At 37.3% G+C, this 23,847-nt stretch overlaps 1 pseudogene; it reads right to left on the bottom strand.

Annotated features, from left to right (window-relative positions):
- The window catches only part of LOC131743218 (WD repeat domain phosphoinositide-interacting protein 3 pseudogene), a 115,296-nt pseudogene extending 92,041 nt beyond the window's left edge, over positions 1 to 23,255 (bottom strand).
- Positions 23,256 to 23,847: the final 592 nt, after the last annotated feature.

The following is a 23,847-nucleotide window of genomic DNA, read 5'->3' on the forward strand; positions in this document are numbered from 1 at the left end:
ATAAGAGGATGTCTATTTTCTGGTAACAAGGTTTGGAGATTTTTTGTTGTTATTGTTAATCTGTGAATACACACAACTTTAATGGAATTTTAAAATAATATTGATAATAATAATACTTAAGCATATTAGGAATCTTGGAACTTCTCTTAAGTATAATAGGAATCATGGGAGATCAGGATTACTTTCTTCATTTATCAGAGGGGGCATTTGATGCCCTCAAAAGAGCTCATGTTTTAGAACAATATAATGGCTTAGCTAAGATAGTAATAGAAGGCTTTAGGCTACAGGTTGGTGGTTTTTCCTAAGTAAAGTGGTTTTTTGTTTTGTTTTTTTCCAAGTACAAACACTCAGCAGTATGTTTCCACATATATATGTAATTACTAGAAATGTTCATTCCATTATCAACATAAAATATGAGTCACTCAATTTTACTATAATATATTGCAAATATATTTTCCTTACAGCTTACAAATTACAAAATACAACAAGAATAAATTTATATCATCCAGAGAACTGCACCTGTAGAATTCATGAGGATGAACATTCTATGGCTAAATTTGGCTCTTTAACACAGAATTCCATAAGCTTTCCAGTTTCTGGTTAGTTATGCCACATGAGTAAGGAGTTGATTGTGGAAAAAGGCACATATGTGCATGCACACAAAACTTCTATTACATTTTGTATGTAGAGTTTTATTCTCATCTTTCATCTAAGGCTTGGTGTTTCCAAGGTAGCATAACATAATCTCTGCTTTCCTAGATAAGTAAATCCTTCTTTCAAGGGATATTGCATAATCTTATTCTTTTAATACCACCTTTGGTGGGCTTTCTCAATTTAGAACTGGCAAACCAGAGGCCTATGTGTATGTCTGTATTCACTGATGATAAACACCAGAATTAAATATTGTTTCACTTACACATGATTACCTTGAAGAGCATAACCCTCAAAGTAATGAATAAAAGAGATGCAATCACAATTTAACATTTTCAAGGCAACTTTACAGGCTAGTCCCTGGGATGTAGAGTTTCGTTGAAATTGAGCTTATTATCAACAATGAGAGGCTTCAATTTAGAAAAAAAAATATTGGAAACTGCATCTTCCCATAATTTCCATGAGAGTTCTTAAAAAACCAAATCCTGGGGAGTGAGAAGATGGCGGAAGAGTAAGACATGGGGATCACCTTCCTCCTCACAGATATATCAGAACTACATCTACACGTGGAAATTCTCCTATAGAACACCCACGGAACACTGTCAGAAGACCTCAGACCTCCCCAAAGGCAAGAAACTCCCCACATACCTGGGTAGGGCAAAAGCAAAAAGAATAAACAGAGACAAAAGAATAGGGACGGGACCTGCACCAGTGGGAGGGAGCGTGAAGGAGGAAAGGTTCCCACACACTAGGAGCCCCTTCGTGGGCGGAGACTGCGGGTGGCAGAAGGGGAAGCTTAAGAGCCGAGGAGGAGAGCTCAGCAACAAGGTGCAGAGGGCAAAGCTGAGAGATTGTGCAGAGAATCGGTGCCAACCAGCACTCACCAGCCCAAGAGGCTTGTCTGCTCACCCACCGGGGTGGGTGGGGCTGGGAACTGAGCCTAGGGTGGATCCCAGGGAAAGGTCTGGAGTTGGCAGAGTGAAAACAGCCTAAAGGGGTTAATGCACCACGGCTAGCCAGGAGGGAGTCCAGTTGAAGTCTGGAGCTGCCAAAGAGGCAAGAGACCTTTTCTTCCCTCTTTGCCTCCTGGTGCTTGAGGAGAGGGATTTAAGCATGCCCCTTAAAGGAGCTCCAGTAACAGGCGCGGAGCTACTGAAGAGACAAGAGACTTTTGCTTGCCACTTCGCTTCCTGGGGCGCAACGAGAGAGGATTAAGGGCACTGAGTAAAGGAGCTCCAGAAAGGGGCACGAGCCGCGGCTGTCAGCTCGGAAAACAGAGATGTGTGTGGGACTCTAGGGTTGCTACTGCCACCACCAAGAGGCCTGTGTGTGAGCACAGGTCACTCTCCACACCGCCCCTCCTGGGAGCCTGTGCAGCCTGCCACTGCCGGGGTCCCGGGATCCAGGGACAGCTTCCCCGGGAAAACACACGGTGCACCTCGGGCCGGTGCAGCGTCACGCCGGCCTCTGATGTCGCAGGCTCGCCCCGCATCTGTGCCCTTCCCTCCCCCTGGCCTGAGTGAGCCAGAGACCACGAATCAGCTGCTCCTTTAACCCTGTCCTGTCTGAGCAAAGGGCAGACGTCCTAGGACAACCTACGTGCAGAGGTGGGGCCAAGTCCAAAGGTGAACCCCAGGAGCTGTGTGAACAAAGAGAGGGGGAGGTCACTCCCAGCAGCCTCAGAAGCAGCGGGTTAAAGCTCCACAGTCAACTTGAAGTGCCCTGCATCTGTGGAAAACCTAAATAGACAGCGAAATATCCCAAGTTGAGGAGGTGGACTTTGGGAACAAGATACACTATTATTTTCCCCTTTTTTCTTTTTGTGAGTGTGTATGTGGGTGAGGCTGTGTGAGATTTTGTCTGTATAACTTTGTTTTCACCATTTGTCCTAGGGTTAGACCGACCCGTTTTTCTTTGTTGTTGTTCTTGTTTTTCTTTAATAGAAATTTTTCTTCTTAATAATTGTTTTTTATTTTAATAACTACATTTTATCCTACTTTATTTTGTCTTCTCCCTTTCTTTCTTCCTTTCTTCCCTCCTTTCTTTCCTACTTCCCTCCTTCCTTCCTTCCTTCCTCCCTTCTTTGCTCCCTTCCTTTATTCCTCCCTCCCTTCCTTTCTTCCTTCCTTCCTTCCCTCCCTTCCTCCTTCCTTCCTTCCTTCCTTTCTTTCCTTTCTATTTTTTTCTCCCTTTTATTTTGAGCCATGTGGATTAAAGGCTCTTGACACTCCAGCCAGGTGTCAAGGCTGTGTCTCTGAGGTGGGAGAACCAACCTCAGGACACTGGTCCACAAGAGACCTCCCAGCACCACGTAATATCAAATGGCAAAAATCTCCCAGAGATCTCCATCTCAACACCAAGACCCAGCTTCACTCAAGGACCAGCAACGAACAGTGCTGGACACCCTATGCCCAACAAAGAGCAAGACAGGTCTACAGCCCTATCCATTAGCAGAGAAGCTGCCTAAAATCATAATAAGGCTACCAACATCCCCAAACACACCACCAGATGTGGACCTGTGCACCAGAAAGACAAGATCCAGCCTCATCCACCATAACAGAGACACTAGTCCCCCCAACAAGGAAACCTACTCAACACACTGAACCAACCTCAGCCACTGGGGACAGCCACCGAAAACAGTGGGAACTATGAACCTGCAGCCTGCAAAAAGGAGACCCCAAACACAGTAAGATAAGCAAAATGAGAAGACAGAAAAACACACAGCAGATGAAGGAGCAAGGTAAAAACCCACCCGACCTAACACATGATGAGGAAATAGGCAGTCTACCTGAAAAAGAATTCAGAATAATGATAGTAAAGATGATTCCAAATCCTGGAAATAGAATAGACAAATTGCAAGAAACAGTGAACAAGGACCTAGAAGAAATAAAGAGGAAGCAAGCAACGATGAGCAACACAATAAATGAAATGAAAAATACTCTAGATAGATTAGTAGCAGAATAACTGAGGCAGAAGGATGGATAAGTGACCTGGAAGCTAAAATAGTGGAAATAACTACTGCAGAGCAGAAGAAAGAAAAAAAGAATGAAAAGAACTGGGGACAGTCTCAGAGACCTCTGGGACAACAATAAATGCACCAACAGTCGAATTATAGGGGTCCCAGAAGAAGAAGAGAAAAAGAAAGGGACTGAGAAAATATTTGAAGAGATTATCATTGAAAACTTCCCTCATATAGGAAAGGAAATAGTCAATCAAGTCCAGGAAGCACAGAGACTCCCATACAGGATAAACCCAAGGATAAACATGCCAAGGCACATAATAATCAAACTGTCAAAAATTAAGCAGCAAGGGAAAAACAACAAATAACATCCAAAGGAATCCCCATAAGGTTAACATCTGGTCTTTCAGCAGAAACTCTACAAGCCAGAAGGGAGTGGTAGGATATATTTAAAGTGATGAAGGAAAAAAATCTACCACCAAGATTACTCTACCCAGCAAGGATCTCATTCAGATTTGATGGAGAAATTAAAACCTTTACAGACAAAGCAAAAGCTGAGAGAGTTCAGCACCTCCAAACCATCTTTACAACAAATGCTAAAGGAACTTCTCTAAGCAAGAAACACAAGAGAAGGAAAAGACCTACAAGAACAACCTGAAACAATTAAGTAAATGGTAATAGGAACATACATATCAATAATTTCCTTGAATGTAAATGGATTAAATGCTCCCACCAAAAGACACAGACTGGCTGAATGGATACAAAAACAGGACCCATATATATGCTGCCTACCAGAGACCCACTTCAGACCTAGGGACACTTACAGGCTGAAGATGAGGGCATGGAAAAAGATATTCCATGCAAATGGAAATCAGAAGAAAGCTGGAGTAGCAATTCTCATATCAGACAAAATAGTCTTTAAAATAAAAACTATTACAAGAGACAAAGAAGGAAACTACATAATGATCAAGGTATCGATCCATGAAGAAGATATAACAATTGTAAATATTTATGCACCCAACATAGGACCACCTCAATACATAAGGCAAATACTAACAGCCATAAAAGGGGAAATCAACAGTAACACAATCATATTAGCGGACTTTAACATCCCACTGTCACCAATGGACAGATCATCATATCAAGTATCTTTTCTGTCCACAACGCTATGAGACTAGATATCAATTACAGGAAAAGATCTGTAAAAAATACTAACACATGGAGGCTAAACAATCCACTAGTTAATAATGAAGTGATCAGTGAAGAAATCAAAGAGGATATCAAAAACTAATTAGTAACAAATGACAATGGAGACACAACGACCCCAAACCTATGGGATACAGCAAAAGCAGTTCTAAGAGGGAAGTTTATAACAATACAATCATACCTTAAGAAACAGGACACATCATGAATAAACAACCTAACTTTGCACCTAAAGCAATTAGAGAAGGAAGAACAAAAAAACCCCCAAATTTAGCAGAAGGAAAGAAATCATAAATATCAGATCAGAAATAAATGAAAAAGAAATGAGGGAAACAATAGCAAAGATCAATAAAAGTAAAAGCTGGTTCTTTGAGAAGATAAATAAAATTGATAAACCATTAGCCAGACTCATCAAGAAAAAAAGGGAGAAGACTCTAATCAATAGAATTAGAAATGAAAAAGGAGATGTAACAACTGACACTGTAGAAATACAAAAGATTATTAGAGATTACTACAAGCAACTCTATGCCAATAAAATGGACAACGTGGAAGAAATGGACAAATTCTTAGAAAAGGACAACCTGCCGAGAGTGAACCAGGAAGAAATAGAAAATATGAAGAGACCAATCACAAGCACTGAAATTGAAACTGTGATTAAAAATCTTCCAGCAAACAAAAGCCCAGGACCAGATGGCTTCACAGATGAATTCTATCAAACATTTAGAGAAGAGCTAACACCTATCCTTCTCAAACTCTTCCAAAAGATAGCAGAGGGAGGAACACTCCCAAACTCATTCTATTAGGCCACCATCACCCTGATACCAAAACCAGACAAAGACGTCACAAAGAAAGAAAACTACAGGCCAATATCACTGATGAACATAGATGCAAAAATCCTCAACAAAATACTAGCAAACAGAATCCAACAGCACATTGAAAGGATCATACACCATGATGAAGTGGGGTTTATTCCAGGAATGCAAGGATTCTTCAATACATGCACATCAATCAATGTGATACACCATATCAATAAACTGAAGGAGAAAAACCATATAATCATCTCAATAGATGCAGAGAAAGCTTTTGACAAAATTCAACACTCATTTATGATAAAAACCCTGCAGAAGGTAGGCATCCAGGGAACTTTCCTCAACATAATAAAGTCATATATGACAAACTCACAGCTAGCATTGTTCTCAATGGTGAAAAGCTGAAACCATTTCCACTAAGATAAGGAACAAGACAAGGTTGCCCACTCTCACCACTCTTATTCAACCTAGTTTTGGAAGTTCTTGCCACAGCAATCAGAGAAAATAAAGGAATAAAAGGAATCCAAAAAGGAAAAGAAGAAGTAAAGCTGTCACTGTTTGCAGATGATATGATACTATACATAGAGAATACTAAGGATGCTACCAGAAAACTACTAGAACTAATCAATGAATTTGGTAAAGTAGCAGGATTCAAAATTAATGCACAGAAAACTCTGGCATTCTTATACACTAATGATGAAAAATCTGAGAGTGAAATTAAGAAAACACTCCCATTTACCATTGCAACAAAAAGAATAAAATATCTAGGAATAAACCTACCTAAGGAGACAAAAGACTTGTATGCAGAAAACTATAAGACACTGATGAAAGAAATTAAAGATGATACAAATAGGTGGAGAGATATACCATGTTCTTGGATTAGAAGTATCAACATTGTGAAAATGACTCTATTACCCAAAGCAATCTACAGATTCAATGCAATCCCTATCAAATTACCACTGGCATTTTTTACAGAACTAGAACAAAAAATTTCACAATTTGTATGGAAACACAAAAGACCCCAAATAGCCAAAGCAATCTTGAGAACAAGAAATGGAGCTGGAGGAATGAGGCTCCCTGATTTCAGACTATACTACAAAGCTACAATAATGAAGACAGTATGGTACTGGCACAAAAACAGAAATATAGATCAATGGAACAGGATAAAAAGCCCAGAGATAAACCCACACACATATGGTCACCTTATCTTTGATAAAGGAGGGAAGGATATCTGGTGGAGAAAAGACAGCCTCTTCAATAACTGGTGCTGGGAAAACTGGACAGCTACCTGTAAAAGTACAAAACTAGAACACTCCCTAACACCACACACAAAATTAAACTCAAACTGTGTTAAACACCTAAATGTAAGACCCGACACTATCAAACTCTTAGAGGAAAACATAGGCAGAACACTCTATGACATAAATCACAGCAAGATCCTTTTTGACCCATCTCCTAGAGAAATGGAAATAAAAACAAAAATAAACAAATGGGATCTAATGAAACTTAAAAGCTTTTGTACAGCAAAGGATACTATAAACAAGACCATAAAACAACCCTCAGAATATGAGAAAATATTTGCAAATGAAGCAACTGAAAAGGATTAATATTCAAAATTTATAAGCAACTCATGCAGCTCAATAACAAAAAAACAAACAACCCAATCCAAAAATGGGCAGAACTAGATAGACATTTTTCCAAAGAAGATATACAGACTGCCAACAAACACATGAAAGAATGCTCAACATCATTAATCATTAGAGAAATGCAAATCAAAACTACAATGAGATATCGTCTCACACCGGTCAGATTGGCCATCATCAAAAACGCTAGAAATAATAAATGCTGGAGAGGGTGTGAAGAAATGGGAAAACTCTTGCACTGCTGGTGGGAATGTAAATTGATACAGCCACTATGGAGAACAGTACGGAGGTTCCTTAAAAAACTACAAATAGAACTACCATATGACCCCACAATCCCACTACTAAGCATATACCCTGAGAAAACCATAATTCAAAAAGAGTCATGTACCAAAATGTTCATTGCAGCTCTATTTACGATAGCCAGGACATGGAAGCAACCTAAATGTCCATCAACAGATGAATGGATAAAGAAGATGTGGCACATATATACAATGGAATATTACTCAGCCATAAAAAGAAATGAAACTGATTTATTTGTAATGATGTGGATAGACCTGGAGTCTGTCATACAGAATGAAGTAAGTCAGAAGGAGAAAAACAAATACCGTATGCTAACACATATATATGGAATGTAAGGGAAAAAAATGTCATGAAGTGATTAGTGGTAGGACGGGAATAAAACACAGACCTACTAGAGCATGGCCTTGAGGATATGGGGAGGGGGAAGGGTAAGAGGTGATGATGTGAGAGAGTGGCAGGGACATATTCACACTACCAAATGTACATTAGATAGCTAGGGGGAAGCTGCCACATAGCACAGGGAGTTCACCTCTGTGCTTTGTGACCACCTAGAGGGGTGCGATAGGGAGGGTGTGAGGGAGGGTGACGCAAGAGGGAAGAGATATGGGAACATATGAATATATATAACTGATTCAATTTGTTGTAAAGGAGAAACTAACACACTATTGTAAAACAGTTATACTCCAATAAAGATGTTAAAAAAAAAAAACAAACAAAACCAAATCCTTTGCTTTGAAATGGGACAGATTATCTATGATTTACAAAGAAAAATCCTGGTATGGGGCGAGTTGGAGCAAGAAGGACAAAGCTAAAAATACCATGACTTTATTAAAAGAATCCATAATAAATCATCTAGAGCAGGTGTCCCCATTCAGGGCTGTGGACCGGCACTGGGTTCCTGTTAGGAACTGGGCTGCACAGCAGCAAGTGAGTGACAGGTGAGTGAGCTAAGCTTCATCTGGAGATCCCCAACACTTGCATTACTGCCTGAACCATCCCCCTCAACCCCCACCCCCATCTTGGTAAATTTGTCTTCCACGAAACCAGTCCCTGGTGCCAAAAAAGGTTGGGGCCCACTGATCTAGACCATTTAAACTATTATTCAACCTACAGATCTTTTTTTGTTGTTGATAGGAGCAAGTTATAAGTGACAGTAAGTGAGATGTTTTAATGAAATGAAATGGATAGAAGCAGAAATATGGCTTTCTTTATTTTAAAAAAATGGGAAGAAGAAAAGTTTGTGCATGTGTAAAGCACAATTAATTTGGCAAAAATAATTATTTTATTTTCTTTACATGTATTACTTTTTTGTTAATGATTTTATAATTATAAAAATATATCATTCAGAAATGATAGTAGCTTTTCTTCCCTTGAATTTATTAATCTCCTGAATAAAGTTGTTTATTTTAATTTGGGGGATTAATTAATTGTACTGTGTGCTACCTATAATGTAGAGGTACAGTTTACAGAAAATCATTTGACTGATAAATGAATAGGCAGCTCTAATTTTGTCCTTGAGAAGGACTTTTGGCTCTAATCCTGTTAGCTAGGGGAACATTTGAATTTTTATGAACAAAACTGTATTTCTTTCCTACAAAGCACGACACTCAAATGTCATAACCTGCTAATGCGTGAAGAGTCTGTCACTGTTACAAACATGTGTAAAGCTAATAACAAATGATAGTACCCTTTTTTGAGAGTCACAAATATTAATACATTCACCATTATACCTCATAACAAAGAGAAAATTACACTCCTGCACCTTGAGACTAGACTTCTTTATGAGTACTATGGTTTATTCAGGATGAACTAAAATAGGTTTTCCACTAATGAATTCTACAGGTCAATTCTTCTAGGCTTCTGGGCACTGCATTCCTTCTTATATAAAAGCTCAATTCTCAGTAAAAACCCAGTCCAGTAAACATGTGGAAATCATTCAGGAAATAGATTGTGATTTTTTATTTTTAAAGCAGATCACTTCAATGCTATTGAAGCTTGAACTATCATTGCTTGAAAATTTTAAATGTATTTCACTTTTTAGAGTTTCAATTGACATTGTCATAACAAGTGAGACTAAGATTGTTCCTGCTTATGCTGTTCTACCTATAAGATTTAATTTTTTCTTGTAATTGTTGATCAAAGCAAAATATAAAACACATGTTATCTTGAAATGGGCTTGTTATCAGTGTACTAAACTTGCCTGTATCTGAGAGATGTTTTGAAGTGGAATTTGTTATAGCTGAATCTCTTTTTGATTTTAAGTAAAGAAACATGCTTGACTATATCTATATCTATATCTATCTATATCTATCTCTATATATATTCCACAGGGGAACATTATAGGTCTTAATTTTAGACAGCAACTAAACTAAATCATTGGACAAAGCAAAATCAGAGATCTTTATGTATTTTGTGGTTCCTTCTGTAAATCAGCTTCATTTTCCTTTATGTTGACACATTTTCTAGGTAACAAGCAGAATAAGGATAGCTCAAATTTTCATAGTTTATATGTTAAAGTTATAAAATTCCAAATACACAAAACAAAATAAAAACATAAAACTGAATGTAAGTCCATGAATCTCCTTGCATTTCCAGGAGATAAATTCCAATTGGCCTAAGTCGTGTCAACTTTCTACCATTACCAAGTCAACTATAGTCATAATAGGATAAGGTTCTATAAAGAAATGTGATCCCTAGGGGTTCAGTCTTATAAGTAGCAGTCATTTCCTAAGGAAAAATATGCATATATGCTAGGTAAACTATTCTAGTCGATTTGTATTATTTTCCATGAATTTGATAATTTACAACTGTAAGTTATATATCATAATAATTGATCAAATTAAGTATATAAATGAAGTACAAAATATATTTATAATTTCTATATAGCAAAAGTTTGTTGATAAAAATCTGATACTTGCTAATTGTTTGTTTTAATTAAGAGAATGTTTAGAGATAAGAAACGATGTCTACTTTTATTTGGTGAGTTCTTCTGAAGGCAAACACATAGCCAGGCCACATTTAAGTTTTATGAACAAATGTTGGAGTACACACAGGGATTGAGTATGCATTCAGGAATAGGTAAAAGAGATATATGTTCCTTCTCATCCCAAATTCTAGGTAGAGCCCTATTTGGTAAAAGATATCAAGGGTACAACACAGATATTATATATGGGTATGAAATATGAATGACCAATTCTGATCTGCTTGGGTGAAATCATTTGGATATTTATAGCTAAAAAACTATATGTACTTGCATGTACCAAAGACTAATATATGTCAGGAAAAGCTATACTCTTAGGATTTATAAAATTCATTTTTTCAGATTACATGATTTCATCCATTTTGCTTCACTCCTTTTGATACATAAAAATTATAGTCTTAATTAATATTAATAATAATAGTCAAGTACCAGAGTATTATTTCATTTTGAGATAGACTACAATAGAACTTACTCTGAGGTAGATACTGACAAGATAGATACAATTCTCCAATATTTTAATTGGTCAATGCTTACTCTTACTGCTTGTAATTTCAAGTTTGTTAGTGAGTTACTTCTTGAAAGGAAATTTTAAAAAAAATGTTCCTTCAAGTTTTAAGACATTCTTCTTAAAAACTGTAGACTGTTATGCCTCCACCATTGTCGAATAAATATTATATGAAGGGAAAGAAGTGTATCATTAGGAGAATAGAATTTTAGAAAATATGCTTTTATTTTTAGTTCTACCATCTACTAGCTGAAGGGCATAAGGCAAGTAATTTTAAGCATCTCATGTTCAATTTCCTCATAAGTAACGTAAAAGAGAGTAGACTCCCCAAGGTCCTATCCAATTCCAAGATTTAAAGATTTAGGAATAGCCATGACTAGGATAGAAAGGGAAGCTTTAGAAATAATGGAAATAAGAAGGAAATAAAGAGCACATGTTGAAGAACATAAGTGTTGAAATAGAGGTGTGGCAGAGATTATAGAGAGAAAACAAAAGTGTAGAATAACACTGTTTACTATAGTTGTAAAAATTCTAGATACAGAAATCTTGACTTTTTATAGTCATGTTTAAGAGCTTAGACTGTGAAATCAAACAAAACTGATTTCAAAGCCTTGATCTGAAATGTATACTTGGAAATGAATCTAAATCTCCCTGCAATCGAGTCATCTAGTTCATAAATGAAAATGATAATGACATGAAATGCATGAGACATATTCCAAAAATAGAATGTATTTATTTAAATATTTATTATTTAAATCCTTTAATTACCAAGTCAAATTAAGTTCTCACACTTCTGTTTGAGCTTTAATTTTTCTTTAACTTACTTTGTAATCTTGCACATCACTTTCCCTGTGTCTGAATTTCCTAATTTGTGAAGAAATGAGTCATATTAAAATGTCTTCAATTACTTTCAAACATTAAAATTATATGATGCAAATTTCCTCTACATTGATATAAAGCATTAGAATATGTGAATTAGAGAAACACCAGAAAGTTACTGCTATAATTTCCCTTTATAAATGTTTCAAGTGCCATGGGATTTCCCTGGTGGTCCAGTGGTTAAGATTTCACCTTCCAATGCAGGGGGTGCAGGTTTGATCCCTGGTCAGGGAGCTAAGATCACACATGCTTTGTGCACAAAAAAACAAAACTTAAAAGAGAAGCAATATTATAACAATTTCAATAAAGATTTGAAAAATGGTCCACATCAAAAAAAAAAAAAAACTTAAAAAAATATTGCAAGCACTTGAGAAGAAAAGCATGCATAACCTTTTTTAAAGGTTCAACATGTATTTAATATTTAATATTCCCAAAATTCTAAATTGCTTACAAGACAAAGAATGAAATAAATAGTAATGGACTTGAATAGTAACTACAACAAAAATATTTTGTGATTATTAATTGAAATTTTATAAATTTCCTACTCATTATACTTTAAAAAATAACTCTAAGAGATAAAAACAGTGTATTCAACCACCCTAAGTAAAGCCTATAATCTTAAAATTTAGCTCACTTTATATATTAGCTATTTTGATAGTTAATTTGAATTTCATGCACATAAAACAAAAGAAATAAAATTACTTCCAAGTGATAGGTTAATACAAATAATTAAAAGAAAATGATGTTTCTTTTTATTATGCTCACACTCTTTAACAGCTATTTTAATTGAATCATTGCTTCTCCCGTAACTTTATTATCAATGGGTTAATACTGTTAAAGGGGAACTTGAATAATCACTATCCTAATTAAAAAAAAAAAAAAAGTTAAAAGCAAAAGTTCAAGCCTTAAACCAGTCTTTTAAATTTGTTTTTGAAGAATTGCAGGAGTCTTTGGGATTTGAAATCAGATTTCCCAAATCTTAAAATGTCCTAGTACATGAAACAATGATATACATGTGATATATACAATGAAATGTTAGTAATCAGCAGAATTCTGTGAAGGAGCAAAATATTTAGAGTAAGCGCTTTGAGGAGTTATTGTAAGGTCTTTGGGATAAATAATTCTGCAGCATTGTGACAATTTACCAAGAAATTCAAAATTATGTGAAATTTAATTCAATATTAATCTCAAAAATTATGTTGAAAAATTTCCAGTCTCCATCTGTGCTTTAACTATAATGGATTTATAAAGCTCTATTCTATATTTTATCTTCTATTCATTCTTGAGGTATATCAAAAGAGGACAAAAATAGAAGAATTAAAATGTCAAATATCACATAAATTAACTTATATATGCTTATCCAACTGTAGTACATTACTTTTTTTTTTTCTTATACAAATTATAGGGACTTTTATTTTCTACAAAATGTTCAGGTTGTGAAAATTGGTTGTTTTGTATATCAGAACTCAAGGGTTATACAAGATCCTGAATCAATGGCAATAATTAGAAGAGACAAGTTCTAACCACAAAACTGATATGGAAATTAAAGTGTAATAAAAATTAAGTAGAATAAACCTGCATGTATCATCCAAGAAATTAAAAACTAAGATGAGATGAGTCAAGATGGTGGAGGAGTAGGATGTGGGGTTCCTCTCTCCCTACAAATGCCTCAAGAATACCTCTAGGAATGAAAGAATTCTCACAGAGCACCTGCTGAACACTAGCAGAGGGCCTTGGACACCTAAAAGATCAAGACAATCCCCACATATCTTGGTAGGAGGAAGTAAAGAAGGAGGGAAAAGGAAGAGGAGAGGAAGTGGGATGAGACCTGTGCCCCTGGAGGGGAGCTAAAGGAGAGGAGAGGTTCCTGCATCTGGGGAAGCCACCTCACCAGCAGGGAGATCAGTTGGGACAGAAGGGGAGTTTCAAGGGCTATCAGAGGAGAGTGCAGCACCTAGTCTGTGGCAGGCAGGACAGAGTGAGGACTACACAGATAGTCTTTACCACAGCCCTGCATGCCCCAACCTGAGAGGTTTGTCTGCTGATGTGGATGGGAGCTGGGTACTGGAATGTGGGTTTGGAGAGCAGCCCCGGGGGAGAAGAATGCTTTTGGCTATGAAGAGACAGTGTGAAGGGACAGGAGTGAGGAAATTCGCAACCCGAAATGCTCGTAGGAAACGTGGACAGCCATAGAAGCAAAGTGCCATTGTTGAGTGATACGCAAAGGGCAGGGCCACCTATACAGCATCTCCCCCCCATCCACCAGCCCCTGCCTCTCTGAGCAATAGAAAGGGCTCTTGCTTGGGCACTCTTGCAACTCTTGCAACCCTGGCGGCCACCGACCCCTCTTCCTCCACACCATGTCCCCACAGGGGCAGGCTTTCTCATGCTCCAGACTGCCGCCTCCTCCATACCCACTCCTTGCCTGGGTGGACTCCTGTGCTCTGGAGCAGACTCAAGAGCAGACCCCTGTGGGTGGTCCACAAGCAGAGGTGGGACTGAAACTACAGCTGAGCACCAGGGGCTGTGAAACTAAGGGAAAAAAGCTGAAATCTCTCCTTGTGGCTGTGCAAACAAGGGATTGACACCCCCATGACCAGCTTTGTAAGCTCAATACCTGCAAAACATCTGAATGGACAATGAGTGATCCCGCAGCCAAGACATTCTACTTTAGCAGCTGTAGACTTTGTGCACACATACACATGGGGGTAGGGCCAGGCTAGAGTCTGAGCTTCCCCCATAGCACCCACAGCAGGTCCAGATCTACTAGTACTGCAATCCCAGGACCTGGCTTCAATGGATCTATGATGGTGGCCTGGTGAAAACAATGCCTGAGAGACCATAGGACCAAAAGGTAGTATACCCATGGTTAAGGTGGGGCCAAAAGCAATGGAAATAAGAGTGCAATCTGAGACCTTGCACAATGGGTGAAATGTGACACAACAGAACACACCCACAGGTGAACAGCTCCAGAAGAAGAATACTGAGCAGCTTCTCTCCCAGTAAGAGGGTTCCAATCCAACCTACCTTGCACTGAAGATCTGAAACACAGCTAAGAAACAAATCTGGGGGCCTCTACTCCAATAAGAGGGAAGAGACTCCACCACTGACAGGGCAGTGACACCAACAGAACAGGGGGCCCTGCTCAATATCCAGTGCAGCCTCCAGTCACCACAACATCAGTCACACTTTCTATCAATTGGATAATGGCCAGCATACACTAAGAAAGAGGTGGCAGACATCCACCTTTGCACCAGCTCCGTATTCTTTCTCAAGATCAGTTTTGTTAATTGGGGTCTTTTGTGTCTCCATAAATTTTAAAGTGTTTTGCTCTAGTTCTGTTAAAAATGCCATTGGTAATTCGATAGGGGTTGCATTGAATCTGTAGATAACCTTGCGTAGTATAGTAATTTTGTCAATATTGATTCTTCTAATACAAGTTCATGGTATATCTTTCCATCTGCTTGTGTCATCTTCAATTTCTTTTATCAGCATCTTATAGTGTTTGAAGTACAGGTCTTTTGCTTCCTTAGGTAGGTTTATTCCTAGGTATTTTAATCTTTCTGATGTGACATTTAAAGGAGTTGTTTCTTTAATTTCTCTTTCTGACCTTTCGTTATTAGTGTATAAGAAGGCAAGAGATTTCTGTGTATTAATTTTGTATACTGCAACTTCACCAAATTCATTGATTAGCTCTAGAAGTTTTCTGGTAGCATCTTTAGGATTTTCTATGTATAGTATCATGACATCTTTAAACAGTAATCGTTTTACTTCTTCTTTTCCAAATTACATTCTTTTTATTTCTTTTTTTTTCTCTGATTCCAAACTATGTTGAATAAAATTGGCAATAGTGGACATCCTTGCCTTGTTCCTGACCTTAGAGGAAATGCTTTCAGCTTTTCACCATTGAGTATGATGTTAGCAGTATGTTTGTCATATATGGCCTTTATTATGTTGAGGTTGGTTCCCTCTATGCTCACTTTCTGGAGAGTTTTTATCATACATATTGTGTTGAATTTAGACAAAAGATTTTTCTGCATCTATTGAGATGATCATATGTTTTTTATTCCTTAACTTGTTGATGTGGTGTATCACACTGATTGATTTGCAGATATTGAATAATCCTTATATCCCTGGGATAAATCTCACTTGATTATGGTGTATGATCCTTTTAATGTATTGTTGGATTTGGTTTGCAAGTAATTTTTGAGGATTTTTTTTTTGTCTTTGTTCATCAGTGATATTGACCTATATTTTGTTGTTGTTGTGGTATCTTTGTATGGATTTGGTATCAAGGTGACGGTGACCTCATAGATTGAGTTTGGGAGTATTCCTTTCTCTGCAATTTTTTGGAAGAATTTCAGAAGGTTAGGTGTTAACTCCTCTCTAAATGTTTGATAGAATTCACCTGAGAAGCCATCTAGTCCTGGACTTTTGTTTCTTGGGAGTTTTTTAAATCACAGTTTCAATTTCATTACTTGTGATTGGCCTCTTCATATTTTATATTTCTTCCTGTTTCAGTCTTGGGAGACTGTACCTTTCTAAGAATTTGTCAATTTCTTCCAGGTTGTCCATTTTATTGGCACATAGTGGCTTGTAGTAGTCACTTATGATCCTTATTATTTCTGTGGTGTCTGTTGTAACGTTTCCTTTTTTAATTTATAATTTTATTGACTTGAGCCTTATCTTTTTTTCCCCCTCTTTATCAGGTAAATTACTTATGTCAATTTTATAAGGGTGTTATTCTGTTGTTTTATGTTGTTCTTTCACTTGGAACACATTTCTTTTTGTTTTCATTTTATTTGACTTTCTGTTTGTCTCTATGAAATTAGGACAGTTACCCATCCCCATCTTAAATATTTGTCCTTGTGTGGGAGTGTCCCTAAGTAGTCTGTGTATACCCAGTGGCTTTGGTGGGAGAGCTAGATGTGAAGCAAACATGGGCCAGGGCTTTTTCTGGATTACACCAACATCATTGCTTTGGTAGGGTTGCTAGAGCTAGAGCCCAATCTGAGTTAGAGCTTCTCCCATGATATTCTGGTGGCTGCCACTTAGGCAGGGGTGGGCTGGAGCAGAGAGGCTAGGGCTGGATCCCAGTGTGAGCCTTGGCTTCTCTCAGGGCACACTGGCAGCCCTCTTAGTGAGGGCAGAGCATTTTTAGAGCCAATGCCTACAGTGGGCTGTGGGGCATACTGGAATGTTCTTGTCAGGTTAGTTGAAGCATCAAGCACTTTTTAATCTGCTGCCTCTATACTAGGACTGGGAATAAGTTTGTGAGCTCACCTTTAAGAGTGAAGTCTTAGATTCCTGTAGTTCTCCAGTTCTCCCAATTGTAAGCCTCACTGGTTTTCAAAATCTTTTAACAGACCTCATCTTCTTGGTGCCAGCCCCAGGGCTAGGGTGCCCAAAATGTGGCTCAAACCATCAATCTTTAGGGAGAATCTCCAAGCTTGTGATTTTCTTCTCTTCTGGGTTGCATGCTGGGGGTGTGGGTCCTAACTAGATTGCTTCTCTTCCCCTCCTACCCATCTTGATGTGTTCTTTCTTTCTCTGTATTCGTAATTGTAGGTAATGCTAGTCTTCAGGTTGTTCTTCAAGTTGAGCTCCGTGTCTTCCTACTATGCCATCTTGATCTGCCTCTTGGATCAGATCTTCCTTTTTCTTAATAAGTGGACTCAATGCTATAAATTTCTTCTAAGCATTTTTGCTACACCTTACATATTGTCATAATTACATTTTCATTTATCTAAAAATACATTTTTAAACTTCTCTTGAAACTTTTTCTATGACCCATGTGTTATTTGGAAATATCTTGATTAATCTCCAAATGTTTGGGAATTTTCCAGATATCTTTCTGGTATTGACAGATACTTAATTCTCAAGGGGATTTTTCTCTATTCTCTACCATAATAGCCTAATGGAACTCCAACAGTTACCCATGAAACTGTGAGGATCTCCGTAAGACTAGTCCCACAGTGTTTTTTAGATCTCAATATAGTCTACACTCAGCCTCCTGCTATCCCTTACTTACCATGTAATTGTTCCTATCAATTACTGTCTCACGCAGCTTCTGATCCAGGTATGCTGCTCCCAGCTGTGAATTCCTTTATTCTACTGACTCTCCAGTTTCTGCATGGTGGTTTTCCTTGTGTCCTCATTTCTGTGATGGGCCTGAGAAAAAGTTTTGATTTTCAGTTCAGTCAGCCTTTTTCTTTTTTGAAAATGGGAGTGATTACTTCTAAGGTCTTTCATACAGGAACTTAACCCAGAGCTAGTGTATTAGGTTTTTAATTTTTTTGAAGTTGTTTGCACAGCATTTTGATTTATTTCATGAATGGTATGTCTTCTCTATTGACATTAACCATAACTTGTTTTTTGTTTGTTTAACAACTTTATTGAACTATAATTGCTTTACAAAGTGGTGTTGTTTCTGCTTTATAAGAAAGTGAATCAGCTATACATATACATATATCCCATATCTACTCCCTCTTGCATCTCCTTCCCACCATAAATATCCCACCCTTCTAGGTGGTTACAAAGCACTGATCTGACCTTCCTATGCTATGTGGCTGCTTCCCACTAACCAGCTATTTTACATTTGGTAGTGTATATATGTCCATGTAGCTCTCTCACTTCGTCCCAGCTTACACTTCCCACTCCCTGTGTCCTCAAGTCCATTTTCTATGTCTGCATCTTTATTCCTGTCCTGCCCATAAGTTCTTCAGAACATTTTTTTAAGATTCCATATGTATTTGTTAGCACATGGTATTTGTTTTTCTCTTTCTGACTTACTTCACTCAGTATGACAGACTCTATGTCCATCCACCTCACTACAAATAACTCAATTTAGTTCCTTTTTATATCTGAGTAATATTCCATTGTATATGTGTGCCACATCTTCTTTATCCATTCCTCTGTTGATGGACCCTTAGGTTGTTTCCATGTCCTGGCTATTGTAAATAGAACTGCAATGAACATTTTGGTACATGACTCTTTTTGAATTATGGTTTTCTCTGGGTATATGCCCAGTAGTGACATTGCTGTGTTGTATAGTAGTTCTATTTTTACTTTTGAAAGGAGCATCTATACTGTTCTACATAGTGGCTGTATCAATTTACATTCCCACCAACAGTGTAAGAGGGTTCCCTTTTCTCCACACCCTCTCCAGCATTTATTTTTTGTAGAGTTTTTGATGATGGCCATTTTGACTGGTGTGAGGTGATACCTCATTGTCATATTGATTTGCATTTCTCTAATGATTAATGATGTTGAGCATACTTTCATATGTTTGTTGGCAATCTGTATATCTTTTTTGGAGAAATGTCTATTTACGTCTTCTGTCCATTTTTGGATTGGGTTTTTTTTTTTTTTTTTAATACTGTGCTGCATGAGCTGCTTGTAAATTATGGAGATTAATCCTTTGTCAGTTGTTTCATTTGCAAATATTTCTTTCCCATTCTGAGGTCGTCTTTTCATCTTGTTTATGTTTTCCTTTGCTATGCAAAAGCTTTCAAGTTTCATTAGGTCACATTAGTTTATTTTTTATTGTATTTTGATTTCTCTAAGAGGTGGGTCAAAAAAATCTTGCTGTGATTTATGTCATAGAGTGTTCTGCCTATGTTTTCCTCTAAGAGTTTTATAGTGTCTGACCTAATATTTATGTCTTTAATCCATTTTGAGTTTGTTTTTGAGTATGGTGTTAGGGAGTGCTCTAATTTCATTCTTTTACATGTAGCTGTCCAGTTTTCTCAGCACAAGTTATTGAAGAGGTTGTCTTTTCTGCATTCTATATTCTTGTCTCCTTTATCAAAGACAAGGTGAACATAGGTGCATGGGTTTATCTCTGGGCTTTCTATCCTGTTCCATTGATCTATATTTCTGTTTTTGTGCCAGTACCATACTGTCTTGATTACTGTAGCTTTGTAGTATAATCTGAAGTCAGGGAACCTGATACTTCCAGCTCCATATTTCTTTCTCAAGATTGCTCTGGATATTCAGGGTCTTTTGTGTTTCCATACAAATTGTGACATTTTTCTTCTAGTTCTGTGACAAATGCCATTGGTCGTTTGCTAAAAATTGCATTGAATCTGTAGATTGCTTTGGGTAGTACAGTCATTTTCACAATGTTGATTCTTCCAATCCAAGAACATGGTATATCTCTCCATCTGTTTGTATTCTCTTTAATTTCTTTCAACAGTGTCTTATAGTTCTCTGCATACAGGTCTTTTGTCTCTTAGGTAGGTTTATTCCTAGGTATTTTATTCTTTTTGTTGCAGTGGTAAATGGGATTGTGTCCTTAATTTCTGTTTCAGATTTTTCATCATTAGTGTATAGGACTCCCAGAGATTTCTCTATATTAATTTTGTATCCTGTTACTTTACCAAGTTCATTGATTAGGTCTAATAGTTTTCTGATAGAATCTTCAGTATTCTCTATGTATAGTATCATGTCATCTGCAAACAGTGACAGCTATACCTCTTGTTTTCCGATTTGGATTTCCTTTTCTTCTCTGACTGCTGTGGCTAAAACTTCCAAAACTATGTTGAATAATAGTGTTGAGAGTGGACAACCTTGTCTTGTTCCTGATCTTAGAGAAAATAGTTTCTCAATTTTTCACCATTGAGAATGATGTTGGCTGTGTGTTTGTCATATATGGCCTTTATTATGTTGAGGTAAGTTCCCTCTGTGCCTGCTTTCTGGAGGGATTTTATCATAAATGGGTGTTGAATATTGTCAAAAGACTTTTCTGCATCTATGGAGGTGATTATATGGTTTTTACCCTTCAATTTGTTAATATGGTGTATCACAATGATTGACTTGCAAATTTTGAAGAATCTTTGCATTCCTGGGCTGAACCCCACTTGATCATGGTGTGTGATTCTTTTAATGTTCTTTTGGGTTATGTTTGTTAGTATTTTGTTGAGAATTTTTGCATCTATGTTCATCAGAGATATTGGCCTGTAGTTTTCTTTCTTTCTGGCATCGTTGTCTGGTTTTGGTATCAGGGATACAGTGGCCTCGTGGAATGTGTTTGAGAAGGCTAGGTGTTAGCTCTTCTCTAAATGTTTTGTAGGATTCGCCTGTGTAGCCAGCTGGTCCTGGGTATTGTTTGTTGGAAGAGTTTTAATCAGTCTCAATTTCAGTTCTTGTGATTGGTCAGTTTATATTTTCTATTTCTTCCTGGTTCAGTCTCAGACGTTTGTGCTTTTCTAAGAATTTGTCCATTTCTTCCAGGTTGTCCATTTTATTGGCATAGAGTTGCTTGTAGTAATCTCTCATGATCCTTTGTGTTTCTGCAGTGTGAGTTGTTACTTCTTTTTCATTTCTAATTCTATTGATTTGAGTCTTCTCCCTTTTTTTCTTGATGAGTCTGGCTCATGGTTTACCAATTTTGTTTACCTTCTCAAATAACCAGCTTTTACTTTTATTGATCTTTGCTATTGTTTCCCTCATTTCTTTTTCATTTATTTCTGATCTGATGTTTATGATTTCTTTCCTTCTGCTAAATTTGGGGGGTTTTGCTCTTCTTTCTCTAATTGCTTTAGGTGTAAATTTATGTTGTTTATTTGAGATGTTTCTTGTTTCTCAATGTAGGATTGTATTGCTATACATTCCCCTCAGTGGCATCCCATAGGTTTTGGGTTGTTGTGTTTCCATTGTCATTTGTTTCTAGGTATTTTTTGATTTCCTGTTTGATTTCTTCAATGTCTCTCGGTTATTTAGTAGCATATTGTTTAGCCTGCATGTGTTTGTATTTCTTACAGGTATTTTTCCTGTGATTTATATCTAGTCTCATAATGTTGTGGTTGGAAAAGACACTTAATATGATTTCAATTTTCTTAAATTAACCAAGGCTTGATATGTGACTGAAGATATGATCTATCCTGGAGAATGTTCCATGAGCACTTGATAAGAAAGTGCATTCTGTTTTTTGGATAGAATATCATATAAATATCAATTAAATCCATCTTGTTTAATGTGTCATTTAAAGATTGTGTGTCCTTCTTTATTTTCATTTTGGATAATATGTCCATTGGTGAAAGTGGGGTGTTAAAATCCCCTACTATGATTGTGTTACTGTCGATTTTCCCTTTTATGTCTGTTAGCATTTGCCTTATGTATTGAGGTGCTCCTATGTTGGGTGCATAAATATTTATAATTGTTATATCTTCTTCCTGAATTATTCCTTGAACATTATGTAGTATCCTCCTTTGTCTCTTGTAACAGTCTTTATTTAAAGATTATTTTCACTGATATGAGAATTGCTACTCCAGCTTTCTTTTAATTTCCATTTGCATAGAATATATTTTTCCATCCCCTCACTTTCAGGCTGTATGTGTCCCTAGGTCTGATGAGGGTCTCTTGTAGACAGCATATGTATGGGACTTGTTTTTGTATCCATTCAGCCAGTCTGTGTCTTTTGGTGGGAGCATTTAATCCATTTACATTTAAGGTAAGTATTGATATGTATGTTCCTATTCCCATTTTCTTAATTGTTTTGGGTTTGTTATTGTAGGTCTTTTCCTTCTCTTGTGTTTCTTGCCTAGAGAAGTTGCTTTAGCATTTGTTGTAAAGCTGGTTTGGTGGTGCTGTGTTCTCTTAGCTTTTGCTTGTCTGTAAAAGTTTTAATTTCTCCATCGAATCTGAATGTGATCCTTGCTTGGTAGCATAATCTTGGTTGTAGGTTTTTCCCTTTCATCACTGAAATATGTCCTGCCATTCCCTTCTGGCTTTCATATTTCTGCTGAAAGTTCAGCTGTTAACCTTATGGAAATTCCTTTGTATGTTATTTGTTGTTTTTCCCAGTGTGATTTTAATATTTTTTGTTTGTATTATTTTTTGATAGTTTGATTAATATGTGTCTTGGCATGTTTCTCTTTGGATTTACTCTGTATGGGACTCTCTGTACTTCCTGGACTTTATTGACTATTTCCTTTCCCATATTGGAGAAGTTTTCAACTATAATCCTTCAAATATTTTCTCAGTCCCTTTGTTTTTCTCTTCTTCTTCTGGGACCACTATAATTCAAATGTTGTGTTTAATGTTTTCCCAGAGGTCTCTGAGACTCTCTCAGTTATTTTCATTCTTTTTTCTTTATTCTACTCTTCAGAGTTATTTCCACTATTTTACCTTCCAGGTCACTTATCTGTTCTTCTGCCTCAGTTATTCTGGTGTTGATTCTTTCTATAGAATTTTTAATTTCATTTACTGTGTTGTTCATCATTGTATTGTGTTGTGTTGTGTTGTTCATCATCTTTACTTCTTCTAGGTCCTTGTTAAACAGTTTTTGTATCTTCTCCAATCTATTTCCAAGAATTTGGGTCATCTTTCTTATAATTACTCTGAATTCTTTTCAAGTAGACTGCCTATTTCCATTTCATTTGTTTTTTTGGTGGGTATTTACCTTGCTCTTTCATCAGCTGCATATTTCTCTGTCTTCTCATTTTGCTTAACTTACTGTGTTTGGAGTCTCCTTTTCACAAGCTGTAGGTTCACAGTTCCATTGTTTTTGGTGTCTGCCCCCAGTGGCTAAGGTTGGTTCAGTGGGTTGTGTAGGCTTCCTGGTAAGGGGACTGGTGCCTGTGTTCCTGTGGATGAGGCTGGATCTTGTCTTTCTGGTGGGGAGGAGTACGTCCAATGGTGTGCTTTGGGGTGACTTTGACCTTATTATGATTCTAGGCAACATTTCTGCTAATGGGTGGAGTTGTATTCCTGTCTTGCTAGTTGTTTGGCATGTGATGTCCAGCACTGTAGTTGCCAGTAGTTAAGTGGAGTTGGCTCTTAGCATTGAGATGTAGATCTCTGGGAGACCTTTCGCCATTTAATATTACATGGAGCCAGGAGGTCTCTGGTGGACCAATGTCCTGAACTCAGGTCTCCCACCTCAGAGGCACATGTCTGACACTGGGCCATAGCAC

This window comes from Kogia breviceps, chromosome 16 (assembly GCF_026419965.1).
Source record: "Kogia breviceps isolate mKogBre1 chromosome 16, mKogBre1 haplotype 1, whole genome shotgun sequence".
In the NCBI taxonomy this organism is placed as follows: Eukaryota; Metazoa; Chordata; class Mammalia; order Artiodactyla; family Physeteridae; genus Kogia; species Kogia breviceps.